The 12,498-nt window shown below is 40.1% G+C and overlaps 1 protein-coding gene across 2 annotated transcripts in view; it reads left to right on the forward strand.

The window, feature by feature from the left end:
• Positions 1 to 12,498, forward strand: part of gfra1a (gdnf family receptor alpha 1a) — a 237,295-nt gene that overhangs the window by 25,777 nt on the left and 199,020 nt on the right. For both annotated transcript variants that reach the window (XM_036215675.1, XM_024296700.2), the window contains exon 2: positions 8,022 to 8,181. The gene's annotated coding sequence lies outside the window, so the exon portion shown is untranslated. The remainder of the gene's footprint in view (positions 1 to 8,021; positions 8,182 to 12,498) is intronic.

Raw genomic sequence — 12,498 nt, forward strand, 5'->3', positions numbered from 1 at the left:
TGAGATCCATAAATTCCTATAAGTTTGTCAGTGACTAATTTGTAACTTGGATATGAAAGTCCATCTTTTTCCTACTCAGAACCGTGGTTTATGTTTATTCAGGGTTTACATCTATCCAGTAAACCAATACTTTTCAAGGTTTTCTCTCCAAGTCAATAAAACCTATTTTTTAGCCTACAAAGTCATTTTTTTATTGTCAAACTAAGAGATAATGTGGGGTAAACTGACATTCCCACATATCCACATTTAGACTTTGAGTATTACTTCAATCATCCTTTGATCTATTGTAAAATTGTTCTCAGTGGTTTTTAATAGAATAAAAAAAACTGTAATTTTCTAAGACATAGTTTCTCCAGAGCAGCAGCATTTCATCAGAAATATGACTCTGAAGTTATGGGCGGTACTATTGGTGCGAAGTAAGCTCTCCCCCACTTCCCATCACCCATCTGTTGACACTTTTCCTGCTAGCTTACAGCCCCTCACACCCCCAACATTAGCTGTGCTATGAAAATAGTGAGTAATATCAGAGATATTCAGCCGATCAGTTTTGATCCAGACGTAAATAGATCTAAGTGGATGCACCAGAATGGAGTAGAGCTGGGAGCTTCTTGCTTGCCGTAGTAGCTTCTACGTCAAATGGCCTTTTTCTTGTCTGCTCCTGATTCACAACCATTTGAGTGAAGAAATACTCATAAATTTACTTCAATTTTATTTATATAGTCCAATATCACAAAGGAAATTTGCCTCATTGGGCTTCATGCCGGAAGTTTTTACAAATCCAGAAAATGTGTCATAAAATATGTACAATGGCTAAAAACTAAACAGACTAAATAAATGGTTATCCCTGCCCTTAGACCCTCCCTCCCGGTAAGGAAAAACTCCTAAAAAACCTGAGTCAGGAAAACAGAAGAAACCTTAGGGATTCCCACATGAGGGAGAGATCCTGTCCCAGGACGGACAGACGATACCAGGACTATGAAAGAAAAGTTAGCTTCTAAAACTACATATTTGAATAGAGTTCATTCAGATAGAGCCGAGGGACGAGTGGTGATAAAGTCCACAGTCAAGACGAGGCAGAAGTGCAGTCCACGGCAATACTCATAAATGCCATAAATGCCATTTTAAGCTTAGTTTTCTTTATATGTTCTTTTGTTCTGACAATCTAGCAAATATCTCCCAGATAAACCACCATCCAGGCTGTTTTCAAACCATTTTGCTTTTGATATTCTATAGTTTTTCCCAATGTAGGGCCTGTTTTTGGGAATCTTTCTTTTGGAAGCCTTTTTGTAACGGCACTTCGCCAAAGTTGAATTTGGGCCTAAAGAACTTCAGCAATAAAACCAGACGAAAATATTGGCAAAAAAGCTTGCAGAGGACATGAAGGAAGTGAAGAAATCCTTTAATTTCCTGTTTGTATTTTGCTTCCTAAAACTACTAGTAACTAAACTCCAAAAGAGCAATTAGAGGCATAAATAAAGTTGCTTTTCATTAAATCCACAAATGCACTGTTTAAAATAATCTAATGCATCACAATTAGCAAACATTGTGTAAGACGTTTGAACTTTCTTTCAAAATACAACTTTTTTTTTAGAAGAAAAGAGGAACATTATATTTTGAGATGTTTGAATCGTGCAGAACAAGAACAAATACTACTAGATATCCTTCTGTTTATGGAACAAAACTTTGGAATTCTTTGGATAAATATCTTGAATTAGTTGATGCTGTTTAAAGATGTTGGTTACTGTTAAGAAAAAAGATCAACACTAGTGAGATGTCATTTTGTATTAGTACATTGGTGTATCATTTTAGATGTGTGCGTGTGTATATACTGTATATATATATATATTTGTGTGTGTGTTCATTTATTTTGTTAAATATTTAGATTTTTATGTTTGTGGCATATTTGTCAACTTGATGTTACATTGTGAAAAGTAAAAACATTGTTAAATGTTACAATAGAGAATCAAACAAAGTTCAAACGTGTGACCATGTATGTCCTCTTTGGTAAGAGAAATTCAACAAGAACATGTTAAAAACACCAAACACAATTTCCATCAGTGTTTTTTTAAAGCCAGAAAATCAAGGATTGGACCACAAATGGTCCAATTAGACGAAAACTCGACTTCCTGATATTCAACCGCTTTTAAAACCAGAAAACTGTCATAAACATTACCACAACCATGTTTAGCTAATTTTAGAAAACAACATCGATGAATTTCTGACTCTTTCATTTCATTGTATCCATGAAATGTATGGTGGCTAAAGAAGCCCAAAAGTGTGTTGTTTTATACAGCAGAGTTTCTGTGAGGAATCGACAAACTGAAATGGTTGATTCTGAAAAGAAAAAGAACAAAGACAGTGTGAGATCTGAGAGATGTGCACAAGTAAACAAACTGGACCCATGAAGGTGGTCTCTGACAGCGAAGGTACAGGGACCCACTGTGAACGGGGAGAACTGCTCTGGGGCTCGGTGGATCCTAGCTGCTGGGCATCGGTTTAAAAGACCTGTTTGGGCATCACAAAAGCTTTGGGTTCGGACTACCTTGAAATTCGTCAAACGGCTCCAGGCGGCTGGACTTTGGGGGGTGGGGGTGGGTGTTTGATTTGTCTCCATTTGGAAATTGACCACAAGTTGGGTCGGCACAGCAGAGCAGAGCTGCCTTTTATCTGTCCAGCAATGCTCCGCTATGCCTCGCTCCTCTGTCAAAGAAATGTATGGAGGGAAAAAGAGGAATGGGAAAAGGGAATCTGGAATAGTACACTGTTCAGAGGGCATGATCTGTGTTTGAAGAGCAAATCTTAAGTTTCTTGGACAGAAAATAGTGAAAAGTGTGAAAGTATTCCTTCCATTCAAAGGTCACATAGCCATATAAAGACCCACTCCAAGAAAGATTGTGTTTTTGGTATTTTTAATGCTTTTTTATAGCAATTTTCTAATGATAAAGGACAATATAAAGAAAAAAATAAGATTAAAATTCCAGTTCTGAGCATTTCTTTGTTCAAATCATCGTGAATCAGGAGCAGATGAGAAAAGGCTCCAGCACAGGGGTATCAAACATACGGCCCGCGGGCCGCTTCCAGAACGAAGGATGGTTTAATCCAGCCCAGTCATAAAGAGACAAAAAATAGATAAATAATTTATAATATTTTAAAAAGCACGTTTTTAGCCTATCCTGTGGTGAGTTATGGTTATTCAACACATTCTTATCCCGAAGTCGCCACATATTGACGTTTGGTTCATACCTTTTCTCTTCACCTTTTGACGTTTTGGGTGTCCCTAGCATGTCATTGGGTCTGCAGCCCTCAGAACGCCTTACCAGATGCACACTGGTCCTCGGGGCCGGTGTGTTTTTTTTTTTTTTTGGTCGTGTTCCGAGTTTCCCTGACAGTCACACCAGTTCCAGGTTAATCATGATTTACACCTGTCTAAGTTAATTGCCCTCAGCCTATTTAAGTTTCTGGTTTTCAGTTCATACTTGTCAGGTCATCTGCTCTGTTCGGCTACGTCACTGATTCGGTCTCCCGTGGTTTTGTCGTGTTTAAGTTTATTTGGAGCGAGAACGAGATCCTACAAGCGGCTGAAATGAGTTTCCTCCAGAGGGTGGCTGGGCGCTCCCTTAGAGATAGGGTGGGGTCGGAGTAGAGCCGCTTCTCCTCCATATCGAGAGGAGCCAGTTGAAGTGGCTCGGACTTCTGGTCGGGATGCCTCCTGGACGCCTCCCTGGAGAGGCTTTCCAGACGTGCCCACTAGGCGGAGGCCCCGGAGAAGACCCAGGACACCCTGGAGAGACTATGTCTCTCTGCTGGTCTGGGAACGCCTCAGGGTCTCCCCAGAGGAGCCGGAGGAAGTGGCCAGTGAGAGGGGTTAGACGCAGAGGGGTCCTTAACCAAACGTCAATATGTGACGACTTGGGAGTGAGATTGTGTTGTTTTATCTAAAGAAAAGACCATAATGCGCAATTCCGCCACTAGGGGCAGCAAAGGATAAGAAATAAAGAAATAAACAGCATTTCTTTGCAAGAGTTGTACCACTTCTGGGTAAGATGCTTGATAGTCAAAAGTACAAATACAATTCTTTAATTTAAACATTTTTTTTTCTTCAAGTTCCAAATTTACATTTTCTTTTACAAATTTTCACTATTTTTTCAAGTTTTCAATGTTATTTTTTCAAATTTTCCTTTTTTTTCAAATTTTCAGTCTTTTCACATTAAGCTGATCCTGATTTGACACCATACATGTTTTCGAACTGAGAAAGAAAAACAAAAACAATACAGATAACAAGTTGACTAAAGGTTATTTTGGTATTATGTCACTGGCCCGACCCACTTGAGATCAGACGGGTCAAATGTGACCCCGGAACCAAAATGAGCTTGCCACCAATCTGCTCTCTAGCAGTGGACATATAGATCCATGAACGTCTTTGTTTTCCTCTTTCTGAGCTGCCATCTGGGTCAAAAGCTGGATAGCTCCAGTATTTCTTACCGTTTTTGTTGTTACGTTGGGGCTGTGAGGAGCTGTGAGCTAGCAGGAGAGTGGGTAAACGAAGGTATGATGGGAAATGAGGGCAGGCTTACTATGAGCCAACAATTCCGCCCACAACTCGGAGACTAATTTCCAATGATCTACTGCTACTCTGCAGAAACTCCTAATAAAACAACAGATTTTTTTTATTTTGACTAAAAGTTAAGTCCCACTGTTTGTCACACACCTCGGTGTGTGACATTTGTTCTCCGCATTTGACCCATCCCCTGGGGGAGCAGTGAGCTGCAGACACAGCTGCGCTCGGGAACCATTTGGTGGTTTAACCCCCAGTCCAACTCCTTAGTGCTGAGTGTCCATCAGGGAGGCACTGGGTCCCATTCTTAGAGTCTTTGGCATGACTCGGCTGGGATTTGAACCCATGACCTTCCAATCTCAGGGCGGACACTCTCCCACAAGGCCACTGAGTTTATTGACAATCAATAAAAAATTCCACTGGGAATTCTTTTATGATAGATCCAAAGATGATTCGAGTGAGACTTTCAAGTATTTACTGACGAAATCTGAGCCAAGAAGCCCATCAATGCACTAATACATGTAGTGCAACCCATTTATATTCATAAGTCCTTGGCAACAGCAGGATGCATTCATTTAAATTCTGTAAACACTAAGTGCAAAATAATATGTGTAAAGTTAAGAGAGTAATTATCTTGAAGTTTAATTAAGTTATTTTTGCTTTTTGTTGTTGTTGTTTTTATACTGCCACACTTCTCTCTTCTGTACAACAGCCCTGAAGCCCAACACAGCTGAGTCACCAAGAGAAGCTGCTTTCCACTAAAGAGCTATTTATGACCCTTTCCTGTTAAAAACCTCCGACTTTTGCCTCTCACTTTCCCCAATTCTCCTGGGAATAAAAGGTTAAAGATGCTGGAGTGGAGAAAAGTTTAACAAAAGAGTGGGGGTACGGATGGAGCGATGGGAAACGGGGTAATCCTGTTAGCTGCCTAATCGCCATGAACATAATATCGTCTGGGGATGCAGTATTTTAGACAGAAACCTGCATTTTCAGCACCGAGCGACGGTCTGTGTGCTATAATTATGGAGACTTATCTGCAGTTTGGGGAGAAAAAGTGTCAAAAATGATCGTTCTTCTAGAAAAAGATTTGTTTGTTGGGATGGATTTCTACTAAAGATAAAGGCTCGCTGTAATATGTGCTGTAGATACAGTTTGGGTAATGCCTCTTAAAAATAAATGTATGCAAACAGGGCTTTTTCAGGGGGAAAATAGCGTGTATGTTGCAGCGAAGGCTGGAGATTCATGACCATTATCATTCCGGGGCCCGGAGATTATTGTGGATAAAGTGAGAGTGGGATGGAAAATGAAAATGAAAGAACGGTGGCTTAGACGTATATGATGGTGCCATTTCTGCTCTCCGTTCAAGACCCCTAAAGAGTTATTTGGAATGAGGGCTCAACCCGGTCCGCAGTCATTTGAGAAAGGCTTCCTCCAAAGAAATAGAAATGAAACAATTATTAAAAATAAATATCACAGTATTATTGCTTATCGCCAGTGAAAAGTCTTGTTTTGCTTTACATAGAGTATCCGATCCAAATCATCTGGTAAAAAAATAAAACAAACAAGTGTGGATACAATCTATGAAAATGTATAAGTTCTCAAGATCCACTCAATTGAAAATAGTGATTTTAACATGTTCTTGTAACATATTTTTTTTCATGATGGACATATTTGAAGAAAATTCAGATTGAAACTGTGTTTCTGAGTATTTCTTTATTCAAATTGTTGTTATTCATACAAACAAATACTGTCTGAAAAAGCTTGTAGCTGTGACACACAAACTACAATCAGCGGACCACATCCTCCCGCTCTAATGCATCCACTTGTAGGCGACTAGATCCATGAACGTCTTCGTTTTCCTCGTCTGAACTTCTCAAACCGGTTTCTTCAGCGTAAACCTGGACGGTTGGAAAGCTCCTTTATTGATCGCCATTTTTGTTGCAGAACCAACGTTAGCTTGGGGTTGTGAAGGCTGTAAGCTAGCAGGAGAAAGAAAGGCTGTGGATAGATGATGATCTGATTCACAAATCAAGCTCAACAATTCAGGAATGGAATTACTTTTTAGAGTAATGTTTTTTACTATTTAAGACTTTACTGGATGAATGAACATTTTAATTTTATGTATGAAATCACCATCATTTATACCTTTATTTAGAGCAGGAGATCAGAATCAACAAAACGGATAAAAACACAAAGATTGAAATAAAAGGAAATGGAGTTTGTTACTTTTCATCAGTAACATAAACAACATAAAAAGGATAAACATCACTGCTGTTTAGGATCATTTTACAACAAAACCTGAACATTTTTCCACAATTTTTCTATGTTCAGCATCACTGTACATCCATACTGCTGCAAATCCAGTATATAAAGTCGCTTTTCTTCGCAATAAAATCAGCTGATTCAGGTTGATTACACCTTCCCTTCAGCTGTGCAGAGCAGAATTTATCCGCTTTAGAATCCGCTGGAATTACGTTAATTGCATCAACTGTTGAAGAGTTACCATAACTATAACAATGTAGAAAGCTCATTTGTTTTTTCCAGAAGTTATGTCAGTGAGTGGAAATTCAGTCTGTTTTTGAATGGACAAACTTTGGTCTACGTCACTTTAAATGTGCTGTGCAATTATAATCACTAGTGCAATTTCCTTTCTGTCCTTTAATGATTTTTTTCTTGCACTGTAAATATGTGACACGTTTAATCTATTTTTTTACCTGTACATATTACTCTATTCCTGTCTGATGCTGCAACATCTGAATTTCTCCATTGTAGGACACATAAAGGATTATCTTATCTCTTAAACGACACAGAGTTTTTTTTATTTTACTTGGAGAAAAAAAGCATAAAAGACTCCTGGGAACGTTATTACAACAGATCCAAAGACAATCGGAGTGGGACTTTAAAAAGGGATCAAAGCTGAAAACTTGAAACTCCTGTTATTCTGTTCTCGTTCCCGGAAAGGTCAACCAGGTTCAATGGGTTTTGACAAGTTCACGTGAATGAAATGAGTAGAGTTGTGTGTCATTCATTGGCAGGAACACAACAATGACTCCATCATTGTATGCGTATCATGGGGAGATGGTAAATTTTTACTCCTTTGAACTAAATTCGACTACTGTAGAGTCCATTCATACACTCAAAAGAGTATGAGTCCTAATTCCCCACGAGTCTGTAGCATTCAGCCAATTTCAAACGTGAGCTGGTGGGAACATTTTTTCTAATTTAAATAATTAGGCTTTTAAAAAGTTTTTGAAAACCCACAGAGATATTAACCTCAGGATAGACCTTCCCTTAAACTGCTGTGACCTTTTTCTTGTTTATTTTGTCAAAAATGTCATCTTTTAAACACCTTTTAATTTTTGTAATTTGCTTTTTTGACTCCTATTGGTGTCAGTCACCAATTTCGAGCAAGATAGTAAAATAAGTTTGTATCTAAATGATCTTGTATTTCTGTCTTTGCCTTCAGGAGAACAGCTCAGCAGAACGGCGGTCGTCCTGCCGCCATTTAGAGACAACTGTTTTACATTTTGCCAAAATGGAGCCTAAAGGTGATTCTCCGTGACTTGGATGAGGGATCGTCAACAGTTTGACAGCGTTTCCATCACGTCTTATCAGCACAACCGTCAGTGAGTTGTCCCGACCGGCTCAGCACATCATGGGGGGGGGGGCACATGACAACATTTAAGCAGTGTGCACATTAAATGTAGGAATGATGATTGAATAAGGAAATAAATGCAGTCCAGAATTACAGTACATAAACATTAGCTCTAGAATATGAATGTAATTGTATCCACCATTCTTAACATATGGTCAGTCAATCCTGAGGTTTTTCTGCCTTTTGTGTTTTTCTTTATTTTCTTGTGTAAATTGAGATGTGCAGCAGATGAACGGAGATCCATCTGTTGAGCATCTGTGGAAGCTTTTCTCATGCATCATCATGTAAATTGATATCGAAAAAAACCATTTTAGTCTGTTTTTGCATTGATTAACAATCATCCAGATGTTTTTCACCGTCATGATCCAAGAAAAGTCTCAAATTTCATGGGAAGAAAACAGCATCATTTCAATGTTTTGTCTTTTTGGTGAACCATTGAACCGGTTCGTCTATACCACTCCCCTCAGGGGTCTTTTCAGATTCTTTCTGTTGTTCACTCACAGCTAAAAAAAAAAAAATCATTAATAGACAGAAAACTGGGTAAAAAAAATCACTATTTATGTTTTTGACAAAAATAACAAACTTAGGATTAGATGCTGGGTCACTCATAGAGAGGTCAGAGTATCGCCGCTGCTCCTCCACATCGCGAGGAGTCGGTTGATCCAGTTCTGACCCTTGGGGAGGTGTTCTAGGTGTATCCCACTTGGAGCAGGCTGTGAGGAAGGACACGCTGGAGAGACCACATCTCCCAGTTGGTATGGGAACCAGCTCAGTGTCCTTGTGGAAGAGTGTCCGCCCCAAGATTGGAAGGTTACGAGTTCAAATCCTGGCCGATTCATACCAAAGACTCTGCTTGACACTCAGCATTAAAGGGGTTGGACTGGGGGGTTAAACCACCAAATGGTTCCCGAGTGTGGCTGTGTCTGTAGCTCACCACTCCCCCAGGGGAGGGATCAAATGTGGACAACAAATTTCCCAAACCTAGTCATGGGAAAAATAATGGGACCCAGAGGAACTGGAGGAAGAGACCTGGAAGAGGGAAGTCTGGGCTTCTTTGTTTAGACTCCTCCCCCCAAGACCAGGTCTCAGATTAGCAGAAAAAATAAGGATGGAAAACAGAAAACTAATTTGGAATATCTTCAGCGTTTCTCTTTTTACAACCGTACAACCCAAAAGCTATGATGTGTTTTAATCACCTTAATGCCTCACCGGATAAAGAAACTTTGATTTTCTCCGTTTCACTATTGAGGCTTTAGGGACGGCCTCTTGCATCTTGTCTGGTACTGGTGGAGGTTCTGTATTCATGAAGCCGGAGTGGTTGGGGTCTCGACCTGGCCTTGCGATTGCATTCTCCATGTCGTTGGGCCTTGTTTCTCTCTCCCGGCAGTGGCTCCGGTTGTCGCCCCTCTGGCACTGTTTCTAGATACTGGCGCTGGCTGGTTCTAAGGGTGTAAGGGTGGATGTCCTTTGTTCAGGAGTGTGGAGATTGTACCAGCACTTCTGTAGATTCTAGGAACATTCAGGATTTCTCTGCAACATCTTTGTATATCCTTGTAAACGTACTTGCATGAGCACACGTCTTCTTACCTTTGATCTAACACAGACGAATCTATCCATACAGGTTTGATTTGTACTTGAATGGTTGTGTATATGTATACATGTATGTTGGGCTATATATCTGATGCAAATGTATCTACATATTTGCAAAGACGTATGTAAAAAGTTTCATTATGTATGCTAATTTCTGTTTGATACATTGTGAGAGTGAACACGAGTAATGTTGGAATGAAAATACCAAATGTAATATAGGGACATACAGAAGTCATTAATATGAAATGCACTGTATTCATTCTTTAATATGGGATACAGCAGAACACAACAGCTCAGAGCCAACTCCACATCATAGAGGATGATGTCTCAAAGTCTACTCTAAACACTGGTGGAGACATGGAGCAAATGCAGGGGCGGAGCTATGGAGGGGTAGTTGGCCCACCCCCCACTGGTCCCCCAATTTTTGAGTCAATATTAGTATCAATATTGACAAATTTAAAGAAATCATCACTACACGTTTCTTAAGCATTGAAAAAATAATTTTTAAGTCAAATCCTCAGATTACGTTTTGTTGATCATCTCGTTTGTGATGGCCTTCCACTCTGCTGTTCTCATTTGCCCCCTTTCCCAAGACTTCTGCCCCCTGTCCTGCCTCCATATTGAATTACTTGGTGAAGGGAGCGGGGAGATCCTATTGGTCCAGAGCAGTGAGTCAATTTTCCTAATTGAAATGACACCCAAGTCTAATTTGTCTTCTTGTGGTCAAAACCGTTGTTTCTCTGGCCTTTACCAAGAACCAAAATCACAAAATATTTCTTAAAATACTGTGTGACTGGACTCAGTGTTCATATGAGGAGCAACTTTATCTAAAACGATGGGTGGAGGAGCTACTCTTCTGCATCAAAAGGTGCAATTTGAGGTGGCGTCGGCATCTGGTTAGGATGGCCTCTGGGCACCTCTGAATGAAGGTGTTTTAAACATGTCCAGACAGGACACGTCTGACCTCAGAGCAGATACAGGAGTCAATGAAGTGATTATATTCCTTTTCCTGCAAAGAGATATGTTACTTGCTGAAGGAAAAAAAGATACAATCAAGCAGATAAGATCCCATCTGAGCTGCAGAGGAAGGTGTACAGCTCTCTGTACAAATACTGTCATTTATAGCTGTTTTTAGTGGGAAACAGATGGATGGCTGGTTAGGGTTTAAGCATTTTATTTTTACTGGCCATGCGCCCCATCATTTCATGCAATGCTTGACAACTTCTAAAAAATGTTGTTGATTTATGTAGATTAAAAGAAGGCTTGTTGCAGCTAAGAATGGGTGAAACGAAGCAGGATAAAGAAACATTGTGGGACTGACAGCTTAACAACTAAATAGACTTTAAGTACCTCGGTGTTACAGACTGTCTTTCAGCTCCGCTTTCTCTTTGATCCACCTTCCACTCACCTCCATTACTCATCCAGGGCAACCAAACCCAGCACACCGCGTGAGGAAAGCATTAGAAAATGACCATTCTCTTTTGATTGCACCATTCAAGCACAGTTTATCTCAGACAAGAGAAACCACTCCATCCCTGACGTTTTTATTGACTGAGCTCAATCCGGTGGCTCATCTGACATCTGCTTTAATTGACTTTTTCAATGCTTGTTCAGATATCGGCAATTTCCCTTTAATTATGATATAGTAACCGCTAACTTTGAGTGTCTCGAGGAGAGAAAAGTGTAAAAATTACACAAGACTGCAGCAGAAAATTGAACTGCCTCCCTTTCCTGTCTTGTGTGAGATGCAGCCATCAATAAAATTAGCAGTGAGATAGGCGGGGGACAGCAGAAGCCAGTTGGTGGGGAGACGTGATGAACTGGTCAGTCAGTGGGGAACTGGGTCGTCGTCTCCATTACAGAGACTTGAGTTATGTTTAACATTACACTTTGCAAGCTCAAATAAAGACAAATGGTTTGCACAGCACCAACGGGGAACACAGAACAAGATCAGAAGAAGGAAAGAGTTGCAGGACAGAACCAGCCTTGCATGAATTCAAATAATCAAGTAGCTGGCTTTGGCTTTTCAAAACTTTCTAAAAAATATATTATTTTATGGTAGAAGTGACCAAATCCAGGCCACATTTTCTAACCAACCAGTCATGGAAGCTACAGGTGATCAACAGCAGATAAGGCAGGGTTTCTGGCTCTTGATGCCTGGATTTGGACACTCCTGGCCAACACATTCTCATTAATTCCCAAGTCCTCACATATTGACGCATGGTTAAGGACCCCCCCTGACACTTTTCGACGTTTTGGGTGTCCTAAACTAATAGTCTTTTGATTTGCTGGCTGTTCCAATTAAATCAGGGGTCTGGGCGTGTTGGAAACTCTATTGGTCATGGCCAGTGCTGGTACCTTAACCCTGACCCGGTACTCTAACCTTAACCCAATTCAATTCAATTCAATTTATTTATATAGCCCAATATCACAAAGGAAATTTGCGTCATTGGGCTTCATGCCGGTAGTTTTTATAAATCCAGAAAATGTGTCATAAAATATACACAATGGCTAAGAAATATACAGACTAAATAAACTGGTTATCCCTGCCCTTAGACCCTCCCTCCCGGTAAGGAAAAACTCCTAAAAAATCTGAGTCAGGAAAAAAAAAAGAAACCTTAGGGATTCCCACATGAGGGAGAGATCCTATCCCAGGACGGACAGGCGATACCAGAACGGTTAAAGAAAAATTAGCTTC

Source organism: Oryzias melastigma, linkage group LG15, assembly GCF_002922805.2.
Source record: "Oryzias melastigma strain HK-1 linkage group LG15, ASM292280v2, whole genome shotgun sequence".
Classification (NCBI taxonomy): domain Eukaryota; kingdom Metazoa; phylum Chordata; class Actinopteri; order Beloniformes; family Adrianichthyidae; genus Oryzias; species Oryzias melastigma.